The following is a 13,368-nucleotide window of genomic DNA, read 5'->3' as shown; positions in this document are numbered from 1 at the left end:
AAAAATGCTCGGTCATAATACTGTTCTTTCGGAAACGACAGAGACAGAAGATTCGTCGAATATAATACCAAATTTATCAGTGTCTGTTTCGTCCGTCACGGCTAATAACACAATGTCAAAAAGGATACGGGTACTGTTAACAACAAAAATAATAATTAGATGGAGATGATATTTCTCACGATTGTCGCGCGTTTTTAGATTTCGCCTCGCAGTCTAATTTCACAACAGAAGATTAGCGTAAAAAGATCAAATTGAGCACAAAACCTATAGAAATAAATATTTCGGGAATTAAATAGGAAGAGTCGACACTTTTTACTCTGAAACTTCGTTTAAATGTCACATTACCGTCTAAAGCAGAACAAGAGATTATTTTGGGGGATTCTAAAGAAATGTCAATGAAAATATTTGTGTCTTTAGAAAAAAATAAATGACAGATGACTTTTGGCCCAGACATTGAACGTCTAGATACTTTTTTCAACTCTTCAAGCGTGAAGAGTTCCTCTTTGCCTTGGCACCAATTTCTTGGTGACAATCTTAAAGGCCAATCCCCATGGGTCCCTTTTTGATTCTCCGATTAGGTCCTGCCAGCAACGGCGTTGGCTACTACTTACTGCCCTTTTGAAGATCAGCCTGGCTTTATGCCATTTTTCTCGCAGCTCGGAGTCTCCCTTCTTCTTGTCTGCCGGCGAGGCATAGCGTGGTTGCAGGCATCCACTATTATCTGCCTCACGCACTGTTCCCTTTAGAGAAACTGGCTTCGTCATCCAGCTGAGCTCGTGAACAAGTCTCGACTCTTCCAGAGACTAAACATACTGAAACTGTAAAGGAACTGGGTTTAACTATGGATAGAAGGTTAACGTGGAGGAATCATGTTTTGGAAATTACACGTAGAACATATACGGTGCTGCAACAGTTAAATAGAAATAAAGAATCTTTACCGGTATCAACACGATTACTATTAATCAAGTCCCTTGTACTTCCTAACTTTGATTATTGCTGCACCGTTTATGATGACATAACTGAGGAATTAAACAACAAACTGGAGAGAGCACTGAATGCATGTATTCGTTTCATTTACAATGTGCCTAAATACGAACATATTACGCCATTTAGAATTAAGGCTGGTCTATTAAATGTTGCTATGAGAAGACAGTTTTTATAGGAAACATGTTACATTCCATATTCAAATCCAAATCTCTTTTGTACCTGTATGAGTTTTTTGAATTTATGAATACGAATGATTCTGCTCATACAAGATTGCGACAAAGAAAATGTATATTAAAAATACCTGTTCATAGAACTTGTAAAATGCAGAGATCATTTATTGTTAGAGGAGTTAGATTGTGGAACAAGTTAACAATAGAGATTAGAGAGGCATCAGAAAAGTTACTTTTTAAAAAGCGTTTTTTTGAATTTCTATCTCAAAAAGGTAGTAGAATTTTTGATATAACATATTGGTAATTGCAAGTGATTATTAGTATTTTCTATAATGCAATATTATATAATATAAAATAGTATTCATCGATGAAATCTGAATATCATGCACAACAAATTATATTTTTTTCTTTTTTTTTGTTATCTTTAAAATAATTTTGATTGTATTTCAAACAATAATATTATATCATCATTTTCCTTTTTTTCTTTTCATTAATATAAGACTAGAATAAATAAAACAAACACTATAAAGTAGTAAATTTCAGTATTATATAATTATAAATTGTTAATTTTTTTATATAGAGTTTATTGGTATAACTTTAGTAGAAAACAATGTATTCTGTTCCTTAGAGGACTCATTAGTCCTAGGAACATATGTTAAATAAATAAATAAATAAATTAGTAGTAGTAGACTCTACCAGTTTCTCCCTGTGCAGTCTCTTGAGGTTCCATGAGGGACATTTACTGCTTCTTTGCAGTCTTTTATGCCCTCTAGGAATTTCCTCCGAGACTGAAAATTCTATATACTGGTGATCGCTCATGGGCTCTTCATCCAGCACCTTTCATTCTTTAATCCTGCGAGCCAGGCGGGGAGAGGCGATGGTTACATCAAGAATAGATCCTGACTTACCCCGCCTGAAGGTGAACTCCTTCCTCCTATTTAGCACCACCAGACCGTTTGCGGACAACAAGATCCCTCTCCTGTCGAGGCGAGTCTCTCCCCATTCCGGAAACTTACTATTAAAGTCCCCCGCAATGATGAGATCCACGTCGAAAGTCTTAAGACTATCTTCAAGAGAGCGGATCTGGGCTTCGAACTTTGCAATGGGATGGTTTGGAGAGAAGTAGCAGCTGTAAATACGTACACCCGCCACCTCTATCCTAACGAAACCGCTGCGTGTCTCTCGATAACCGCTGACAGTGTTGTTCGGGTTGCATGTTATTATGCCTGCTCTCTCTGATGCATCCTAGAACCAGTTTGAGAGTCCTCACTTCTTATACTGCTCACTAATGCGCAGTATATTAGCTCTTCTCTCCCTGGCAGTCTGCATCAGGAGATCCTGTGCGACACTTCTTCTACCGAGGTTGACCTGGAGAAATCTTTGCTCTTTGCCTTCAACCTCTCCCGGGCTGCCCTGTAGATCGGACATGCCCCGCTTCCTGGGAGGTGGTTCGTCTCTTTCATCCCGCTATCTAAGCAGGATGCACAGACTGGAACTGCCTCGCATCCTCTGTGCGAGTGGTCTGCTGAACAACACCTCCAGCAGGCTTTGCTCCTATCGGGGTTTTTGCATGTCCGGGCTAGATGGTCGTACCCAAAACATCGGTGGTATCTCTCTACCTCCAGTTTTTGTCTGATACGGCAATTTATCCAGCCGATCCTCACTTTTTCCGCCTTCAACAGAGAATCTGCGTCTGCTTCAGGGAGCTGGACTATTGCTACCTTAGCTCCGCGGTTCAAAGTGAGGAGTCTACAGGGCACCTCCAAGTCATCCTTTTTCAAGGCCAGCTGTATAGCTTTGATGACGTCGTCGACTCCCGTAGTCTCGTCTAGGTCTCTAATTTCGAGTGTCCTTCTCGAGACTATCGGGACGACGTTTGCCTTCTCCTTCAGGACGTCGGTCAACGCACCGGTTAACGTCGAGACTCCCTGGTCTCTACGGAGTACAAGCAGCAGCTCTTGCTTCCTTGTCCTCTGGATGGACAAGACCTCCGTGTTCGTATCGGCGGGATTGACCGACGTCTTCATTTGCCTCAGAATGTCGGCATAGGACTCTCCGTCCTTCGCCGACACTCTGATGGCTTTTGTATTCCTCGGTTTTTTGGAGAATTTTTCCCTTTCTCCGTTTTCTTATTTTTTCTTTTTAGAAAGGGCCTATTTACACTCTCCATCCGTTTTTTCTCCTCTCTGGACACTGGCCATGGTTTCGCCACACGTGTTGACAATTATCATTGTGCTTTTATTCCGTAATGATTTTTAAACTCGCACTGTCTGAATCTTGTCGTTTTTTTAAACATGATTTATAAGCTCTAAAATCCTTCTAAAAATGCCCAAACTTTTTGCAGAAAAGCAATTACTTTTACATTTATTATCTTTTTCGAAGGATACTTTTAAAGTATTTTCACCCGAGGAATTTTCAACATCTTTTGACTTTCTTTTTCTATATTCCTCTAATAACTTTCCTTTAACAAATGAAACCGTAAGAACTTCCGGATGAGATTCTAAGGTGAAAACGGTAATTAAGAATATGAAGACAGTAAACTATTGAAAAGCGCGGAAATAAATATATCGTCATCTAAATTTTTACCTATTGCTGACTATTCTTTACGTGGGTGAGCTGATCATTGTCTACAAGTAGTCCAATTTTTGCTTTTGCCTTGGCATCCTTTTTATTCCATGTTATCTTTATAACGGATGTTTCTGAATTGGATGGAGGATCTTCAATGATGACATCCTGTAAGTCTTCCGATGTGAGCATTAATTCCACCTTACATCGACAAAATTGGTTATTTTCATTAATGAGCTTCTCAATTCCAAAAGGAGTATCCTGCGATTCAGACATTTTTCTGATTCTGAATAATTCAGTCAAGTTTGTATATTTCTTTTATTAAAAAATATTTATCTGATATGTGCAATATAGATACAGCTTAGAACAGGGAACATGCTTTTAAGTGCGTCACACGAATGTTTTTTGGAGTTGCTAATTACAAATTTGATGTTATTTTTTCAAAATTCAAAGTTGCGGATCCAATGGGATGGATCAATATTTTGATTGCATACCTATTAGGTTTTTAGTAAGATAGTAAGATAAATACTTTGCAAATGTTTCTTTGGAAGGCTGTATTTTTTTTATATAATTTTGAGTTAAAAAATATTGTTGTTCGAATTAATTGATCAATTTCATAAAAACATTATTTTGAGAACATAGGAAAATTTTTGCATGACTTTTAGCTTATGAACTAAATACTAGATAAGAATAGACAATTTTATTATAATTTTAAAAACTTATGATTAAATTTGAGAAATTTTACTGTACTAATATAATATATCACAATTTGTAAAAATGTTATTCTGTTGAATTGAAAGGAGTATTTTTATATTTTTTTCGCACCATATATTGATTCCCTTACATCTTTACTACATTTGTACCTATATGTAGGACAATTTTGTGTTGATGTATGTGAAGATAAGTCGTTGTACAAAAAAGACCATATCATCCAAGTTTATACGTGTATTTAAAGTTAGTTGAAATTCTTCCTGTCGACACCAAAAGTGTGCTTCTAAGATGACTATTGAAGCAAATAAGCAATGCAGACGTTTCGTCAAAAGTGTGAGAGCTCTATCGATGATAAAATGTATAAAGTAGTTGATAAAAAAGTTAAGCTCTTAAAAATAGTTTTAAAATGCCAGAAATATTTCAGCTTGAAATTTTTTTAGGCGAAATGAAATTGTATTTCATAAAGTAGAATTAAATGAAAAATCTTAGTCATAAGAGAAAAGGAAAACAAAACTAGAGGATATGAGTATTATTAAAAAGAATTTAAAAAAATTTTAAATTATATTCATGATTTGTGAAAAAAAATTAATCAATGTTTTTAAATATATAATTTTTAAATTCTTTTATTAGTGAAATGAAAATATCTCACAAATTAAAACAAATAAAAATACTGAAATAGGGAATTTACCTAGATAAAGAATGTGTCTGGCACGTTATTCTATCTATCTATCTATCTATCTATCTATCTATCTATCTATCTAAAAAGATGTAAACTTTTATATAGAAATAATTTTTGATATTTCTATAGCATACTTTAGGCAAAAAATAAATAGCAAAAAATTCAAAATGACGTAACTTCTACAATTTTTGAAATTATTATAATATGTTAATTTCTTTCACCCAATATTACAATTTCACCAAATTTATTATTAATCCGGAGACCACTTGCAAATCGCTTATTTTTTAAAGGAGTCTTACCCTTATTTTTGTTATTCTGCACAAGAAATATTTTCAGAAGGGTATTATTGTAAATCTAATAGATAGCCGCAATTCCTACGTTTTTTTATTTTGATAGTTTTATATGTGGCACAAGGATGTTGAATTAATGTACCACTCACACATCTGCCAAAGTTTCTCCCTCGAATTCCGTCAATAGTGCTCCTTTGAGAACACTTTGTCGGTAACTCACAAGTTCAAGCAAATCAACTTAATGAATATAGATGCCCCTGGTCCGAGTGACCAATGAGTTCTTGATCTTTCAAAGTTTCACTTCCTATTCAAATTAACAAACAACCAAAAACTAGTATCAGCAAATTACAACTACGAGGCTTATCTATTAATATTTTAATTACCAAAATTAATATTTCTCAGTTACACTTCCCCCACAGCACCGAAACTATCCTAAAAATGTAGTAAATATTTACTTGTAATATTTGGAATATTTAATTGCAAAGTTTAATGAAAATTGTGTAAAGATTTAAATGTCCCGATTAAATAAATGTTTAGTGTGAAACTTTCCTTAACATTTATTCAAGTGGGACATTTAAATCTTTACATAACTTTTAATAAACGTTGCAATTAAATATTCCAAATATTGCAAGTAAATATTTACTAAATTTTCAGGAAAGTTTCGGTGCTGTGGAGGGTTATAATTAAACGTAGTCACATATTTGAATGATAATTTTTCTTCTTGTAGCTTATCAATTTATCTTCATAAACCAAAAATTTTTTATTGTCTGTTCTAAATGAGAAATGTCGTTAATAAACTCGGTGTTCCCACCCTTGGTGCATAATATACTATTCTTATCATTAAGAATTGAGAATATTTAACTCTTAACTAGCACAAATCCGCGTTCGAACGTAAATGGCACAACGGGTCTGCTGGACCCGATGTATTCAAATGTGTATTGGACAGTCGGTATTGAAAATTTTTGCACAAAAATTTAATCTGAGGCGGCTTATTATGTTTTTAAAATGTAATTATTGTTTTACAGGGATTAATTTATTTTAAGTTAGTTAAAAAAAATTATGAAAAATAAAAACGAAAAATTGCGCGTTTTTACTTAACAATTCATATGTTATTTAAATTTTAATACTATGACTTAAAAATTTAAGGTTATACTCTTGATGTATTATTCTTTAAGGAAAAAATTACCACAACAGCAGGACTTGGGAATTTATTTTGCAGAATTAAATGTGACTTTTTTGGTTAAAATTTATAATTATTAATGTTTGAAGCTAATTTATTCTTTTGTATCGAATTAGTTGTATCAAAAAACTTAAAAAATTACTAAGAATATGTCAAACTACTATATTAAAATATAAAAAATATTCAAAAGCTACACATTCAATTAATTTGATCTCGAAAAAATGCCGGGTCTACTAGACCCATGGTTAAGGGTTAAAAATAGAGAAGAGAAAAAAGTGCACTTTGGTACTTTTCTTTATGGTAATAATGTCAAGAATATTTTTAAAAATTTCAAAAAATGTACAATTTAATAATTACAAAATTTTACAATACAGTCAATTAAATTAAAATAGGATTAAGACAGATATTTATTAAGCTCAAAATTTCTATATAATAAAAATATAAAGACTAAGATTTACAAAGCAATATGTCTTTAAAATTTTATATATGTATATATAACCTTTACATACATACATACATACATACATACACGCTTCGCTTAATTGAAATAAGATATACATAAGCAGTTTCCCAGATGAATAGTGACTATGGGTTCAGTCTTGATAAAGCATGGTTAAGGCTAGGTCAATATTGGTTGAGGCTTGGTTAACAATGGATAATAAGAAAATAATAACAATAATAAAGCAGGACCACAGAAAAATCGATAAAAGACCTTATAAAAAATAATTACTGGAAATAATTAGTGGTATAATTATTGGAATAACTACTGGATTAATTACTGGAGTTTTTAATAATTTTTTCATGAAATGTATTTTTTAATAAAATTTTTTTAGTAAAATTTTTTCTTAAATTTCAATGGAACCATAATTTTGTGTAAAATTATTCCTATGCATTTAATTTACAAAAAAAAAAATATTGCACAGACATAGGATATATTCCAATAAATGTAAAACTTAAAGTGAAATCCCACTTTTTTAAAAACTATTGATTTTTTGTTAAAAAATTCAAAATGGCGGATCTAAATGACTGACTAATTTTTACAAAAGTTGTTATTTTTTATGAAACTTGTTATTTTGGGGTTTACGGGGTCGCTGATTACGAATCCGATATCAGTTTTTTAAAATTTTAAATTGCGGATCCAAAATGGCTGAATAATTTTTAAAAAATGATAATCAATTCCAATTCAATAATAATTCAATACCAAATTTCTGACCTTCAAATCAATTCGCGTGGACGCTAAAGGGGGCGGGGTTATGATTTTTTTGCTAAACCAATATTAATAGAGGTTCGAACAGTGTACGGAATTCAAAAAATGAGCCAACTTTAAAATACAAAGAAAAAATTAATTACTTGATAAATTATAAATTAATATTTATTAATTAAGTAATTAAAAATTTAATATTCTTCACGCGACTTTATAATTTATTTTAATATTTTGAAGGAATTTAGATGTAAATTGGAGACGAGGATAATCAAATTTAACTTTTTTATTTTGTAATGAGTTTTTTCTTTCCTCTTGAGCTATAATTTTCATAAAATTAAAAAAATTGAATCCACATAGTGCTTTCTCTCTTTTACAAATATAAAAATGAGGTTCTCAGGGGGGAAGACCATGCACCTGTGGCCCCCCTGGATCTGCTCCTTGTTAAGTATTTTTATTATAAAAAAAATATTTATTAAAATTAGAGTAAATTTTACAATTGTTTGTTCTCTTTATTTAAACGTTTTTTATTGATTAACTAAAAGTTTAATTATTTTATAACCGTATTTTTAAATAAAGGTGAGCATTAACAAATACATGAATTTCATATAATAAAAAAATTTATGACCTATGTACATGTTATTTTTTATTTTAATAGGAAGCTATTTTCATATATAATGGGAACAACGTTCTGTCAGGTAAAAATGTTGGGTTGTTTGGTGCATCCGACACGTCGAACAAGTCAAAATTATAGAATTTTTAACTTTACAACTAACCAGTTGATTTTTACAGAATATATAAAACTTATGCTTATATGGAGAAAAAATTTATTTTAGAGTAAAATATTTTAATCACATAATACAATAGGTGTATATATGTCTGAAGGTACTGACTCATTATATAGGCATCAGGCTGGTTTCTATGCAATATAAATCACAGACTTATTTATTTAATTATTCCCTTTTAGTTGAAAGGAAAATTTGAATTTATTTTCATAAATTTGAGGGATATCACGTAAAGTGGTCAAAGGGAAAAAAGTGGCTTTTTTCCTTTAATTATTTTTTTCTCTCTTAAATATTATCTAAATAAAATTTTTTTATGAATTATTATTAAATTATTATTATCATTAAATTGTCCAACAAGGTTTCCATTGCAAATTCAAATAATTTTATTAAACGATCCTGTAAAAATCAGCTGGTTGATAGTAAATTTAAAAATTCTAAAAAATAACAAATTTTCAAAAAATTCATCTGTTATTTTTGATCCACCATTTTGAATTTTGAAAATCGGACTTCAGATTCGTAATCAGCGACCTCAAAAACCCGACCTCAAGTTTTAAGCGAATTCAATAAATTCTTAAAAAATTCAACCGCCATATTGGATCCGCCATTTTGAATTTTGAAAATTTTTGAAAATATAACTTTGGATTCGTAATTAGCAATCCCGAAAACCCCCGTGTAACAAGTTTCAATTGAATTCAATAAATTTTTTTCAATTCGTCTGCCATATTGGATTCGTCATTTTGAATTTTGAAAATCTGACTTCGAATTCGTAATCAGCGACCCAAAAAACGTTAGAATATATCATGAACCAACATTTATGCATCATTTTTGGGAAGAAATTAATATGTATATTCACTTATTCACGAATATAGCATGATATGGTATTAGTTTACAAGTATTTTGATCTATTCGATGTTTATTTTTATTGATTAAAATTTTGGGCAGACACTTTTTTCTTTCTTCATTTTAATTTTAATAAAAAAATTTAAAAGTAAACAGTAGTTATTAATAATTTTTTAAATTTATTCAACATACGGAAATGGTTATTTATTTTCTTTAGTTCTTTTATAACGAGAATTTGGAAAAAAGTAAACAATATGAGTACATACATTCCTATAGACTATGAGGGGAAAGATGTTGCTTGATCAGAAGTCAATTCAAGTTGGAGTTTGGAAACTTTACAATGAAAAGAAGGTCTTCGATTAAAAAGAAGAAAGAATCTTTCCAATTGGAAGAAATATGATCTAGGGAGTTGAACAAGATTTGATAAGCTCCATTATATTGACAATATCAAAGATACTCACAGTAACATAAAACAAGTAAGTTCAGTGTATTTTTATTATTGTCATTAAAATAATAATTTAATTTTAAGAAGTGCAAGTAATATCCACTTTCAAAAAATGTTATTCTTGAGGAATTTTATGTTAAGAGATCAAGGTAAAAAAAGTTTCTATCAAAAGGCGCTCATGCTTAGCTAATTTTTTCAATTAAATAATAAATTTTTTAAAAATATTTTCGATATCCCCTTTGTCGCCTTTTCGACTGGTAAAACCCATTTTTGTAAAAAAAATTGACCAAGAAATAAATGGATTTCCAAAAATTGACATCGAATTCGTAATCAGCAACCCTGAAAACCCCCTAGTAACAAGTTTTAAGAAAGTTTATTTAGTTCTTTTGGTTTTACTCGCACTTTTGAATTTTTTTCGCTTTTTAAACTATTTTTTAAACTTAAACCTTAATTTTAAAAAAATCTGTCCATTTTTTTGGAATTTTTCCATATACATGTTTTGTTCAGGAGGTCAAAAACTACAAAATTACAAAGTTGCAAGAAATTTCACCGGACCCCAAATTCCCATGTATATGGTGCGGGGTTCTTTCATTTCTTTTGGAAAGTGTTATTTCCTATACGGAAAAAATTTTTGGCGACTAATCTAAGACTCCCTGATATGTTTAAATATTTTACGGTTTTAAATGTTATAACGTAGATTTTAATTTATTATTCAATTTATTTTAAATTAAAATTATTTATTATTATTTTTTCAAGACAATCCACGTTATTTACACTTTTTAATTATTAATTTTGCCAAGACGCCAAGTTATTTTATGGAAGATAACTAAACCTAAAAAAAATATTCAAATAACCCGACAAGTAAATTTTATAATTCTTATTAGGAAAAACTAAAATCAGCTCAGGAATTGTATTGTTTCTTCATAGCAACAATAGACCGCGGAAAGGGGGGGATAAGGATAAATACCATTAATTAAACAAAATTTATAAAAGTTTCACTAATTATTAATAATCACTTCAAGTTTGATATTTAAGAAAGGTGCAGAAGGCGGACTAACAAGATTCAATTTGATCTTAATAATTACTATTATTTTTAAATAATAATAAGATCGATTCAGAAGGAAAACGACTCATAAATTAACACTAGGGCCTCACTGCCCATTTGACGAGGACGGCGATGACGCCTCGTTTCACAATTCAAGATTTATTTCACTTTAAAGTTTGATTTCACAAAAAAAGAAATAAATTAAAAGACGAACTACATCATTCAGATCAATTAATATTCAATAATATAATACCCGCAACCGATAATCGATACGCAGTCGTCGGTAACGCAGATCTCTGCACTATCCGATGTTAAATTGATTGACGCGAGAAGTCCATAGGAAATTGGCTGCTAATAATAGTTTGACAGATCGTCAAAAAACAGCAATTTCGTCTTCCTTGTGTTCTTGAATATTTGGGACTCTCATACAAATATATACATTAGGAAGCTCTTCCCTTGATGACTTCTAATTTCAATGATAGATAGTGATGTCCTTAACGTCTTTGTGACCAGTCGAGAATCCTCAATGCCTCGCGAGAGTTTTCATAACAGAACGAAAGGACAAATCAGAATCGAATTTATTTATTTATAGGTCGACTATTAATCTGACGACTTTGGCAAGTTGGTTTGTTAATACGTGAATTTGATTATTTAGAGAAAATGAAGTGAGTATTATAAGAAAACAATTTTTATAATTCATAACATTTTTTTACCTCCCTGGTGTCATTTATTTACAAAATTTATTTTAATATATTATTTTTAAGTCATTTGTACGCGATAAAATACTGTGTTACAATGTATATACATAGCAATAGAGAACTTTTTTGTATTTGTTTGAAAAATTTTAATTTCAAGGAAGCTGTTTATGTGTTTTGGCTTTTAAAGCAAAATAAAGCAGAGACATGTGACAAAGCTTATCAACAAACAGGATATGGCAACAATGCAAGAAACTGTGGAAACTGAAGAAAAATTTCAAAAGCAAACAAAAAATTAATTTTCAAATACATTAGACACTAGTTACACATATATTGCGCAGTTAACACAGATCAAAGTAGATGTAATTACTAAACTATAGTCACTTTATATTCAAGGAGTAAAAACTACCATTAAATTTTTTTTTTAATAAATTGACCCTATTGAAAAAAAACACGTATAATTATACGTATAATTCTTGTTTCAAATTCGTATGTCTTATTATACGTATAATAGTACGTATTAGTATACGTATATTTATACGTATTATTATACGTATAATTATACGTGTTTTTTTTCAATAGGGGAAGCATTCGTATACATGTATTACAAAACCTCTGGTATTCTGAATCCTAAAGTTTTCCTCTTTATGCAAGAATCCAAAAAAGGTTTTACCTTTTTTTTACCAAAAAAAAAGTAAAAGTTTTAGAAATTAATTTTGAAAATATTATTGTAACTTGATCAAAATTAGAAAAAAATAACTTTAAAATTAAATGTAAAAGAATTAGGAAACAATAATTAAAGAGTGTGTGGAAAATAAATAAATGTCGAAGAATAGAACTTTTGTAGTAATGATCTATCTGTAGAATGGTCAAATAGACACGTGATAAAAAAAATACTTTATAGAGTATCTATAAAGTAATAAGCAAAATTTCGTATGGCGCACGAAATGAAAGGGCTGCCGAAAGTTGTCGAAAGCGAATAAAGATAGTTCATTGATTTTATGAAAAATGACAGTTTTGCTTCAAGTATTTTGTTAACTTTGCAAGTTTTTCAAATAATTTAAAAAAGGAGTTCATTTTTCTAAGCATAACATACTTATAAAGTGTTTTTTTTTTAACTTCGAATATGTAAATTTTGTTATGAAATAATAGTTTTATTTGTAAAGTAGACATTTGAAAAATTTTAAAAGTAAATATAAAGTCTATTTTTCTACTTTCAATTTTACCATTTTAGTAGATTTTTTCGGAACAATGTTTACGAATTTTACGAAAATCATTTATAATGAACATAAATAAATAAAATAAGAAATAAATTAAGAAACATTTTTGCTGTTTATATTTAATTTTGCAAAATTGATTTTCATAAGATATTTGATACCCTTAAAATCTCAAAACAATTTATGTATGTTCACTATTGATAAATAATGGAAATGGTTGTTAGCGGTTCGTAAAATAACTGCTTTAGAGGTAGTATCCAACCGCAACCTGACTACCGTAATTAAACATTAGCACCCAAAACAATCTATGCTTGTACTAAAAGGACATAAAGTTTACAAATGTTGATACACAATGGTCTTTGCAAAAACTATACAATGAAAAAAAATTTATTTGGATCAAATAAAAAGTATTTGATCCAAATACATCACTTAATTGTCTATTATCCAATAAATATGTATTTGAACCAAATACTCATTTACTAAATCTAAGTATTTTATTTTATCGTATCAAATAAATAGTTATTTGAATCAAATACAAAGTATTCAAATCAAATAAAT

General features: G+C 30.2%; 1 protein-coding gene across 5 annotated transcripts in view; it reads left to right on the top strand.

Annotated features, from left to right (window-relative positions):
• LOC127279045 (lachesin-like) overlaps nt 1-13,368 on the top strand; it is a 276,980-nt gene that overhangs the window by 26,573 nt on the left and 237,039 nt on the right. For 2 of the 5 annotated variants that reach the window (XM_051301150.1, XM_051301145.1), the window contains exon 4: nt 9,626-9,884. The exons of the other annotated variants lie outside the window; for them this stretch is intronic. The gene's annotated coding sequence lies outside the window, so the exon portion shown is untranslated. The remainder of the gene's footprint in view (nt 1-9,625; nt 9,885-13,368) is intronic. 5 annotated transcript variants of the gene reach the window in all.

This window comes from Leptopilina boulardi, unplaced genomic scaffold, assembly GCF_019393585.1.
Source record: "Leptopilina boulardi isolate dan_hultmark-lab unplaced genomic scaffold, ZJU_Lbou_2.1 LbouV2_214, whole genome shotgun sequence".
NCBI classification, from domain to species: domain Eukaryota; kingdom Metazoa; phylum Arthropoda; class Insecta; order Hymenoptera; family Figitidae; genus Leptopilina; species Leptopilina boulardi.
Note: the sequence above shows the minus strand (reverse complement) of the source record. Positions and strands in the feature narration are given on the sequence as shown.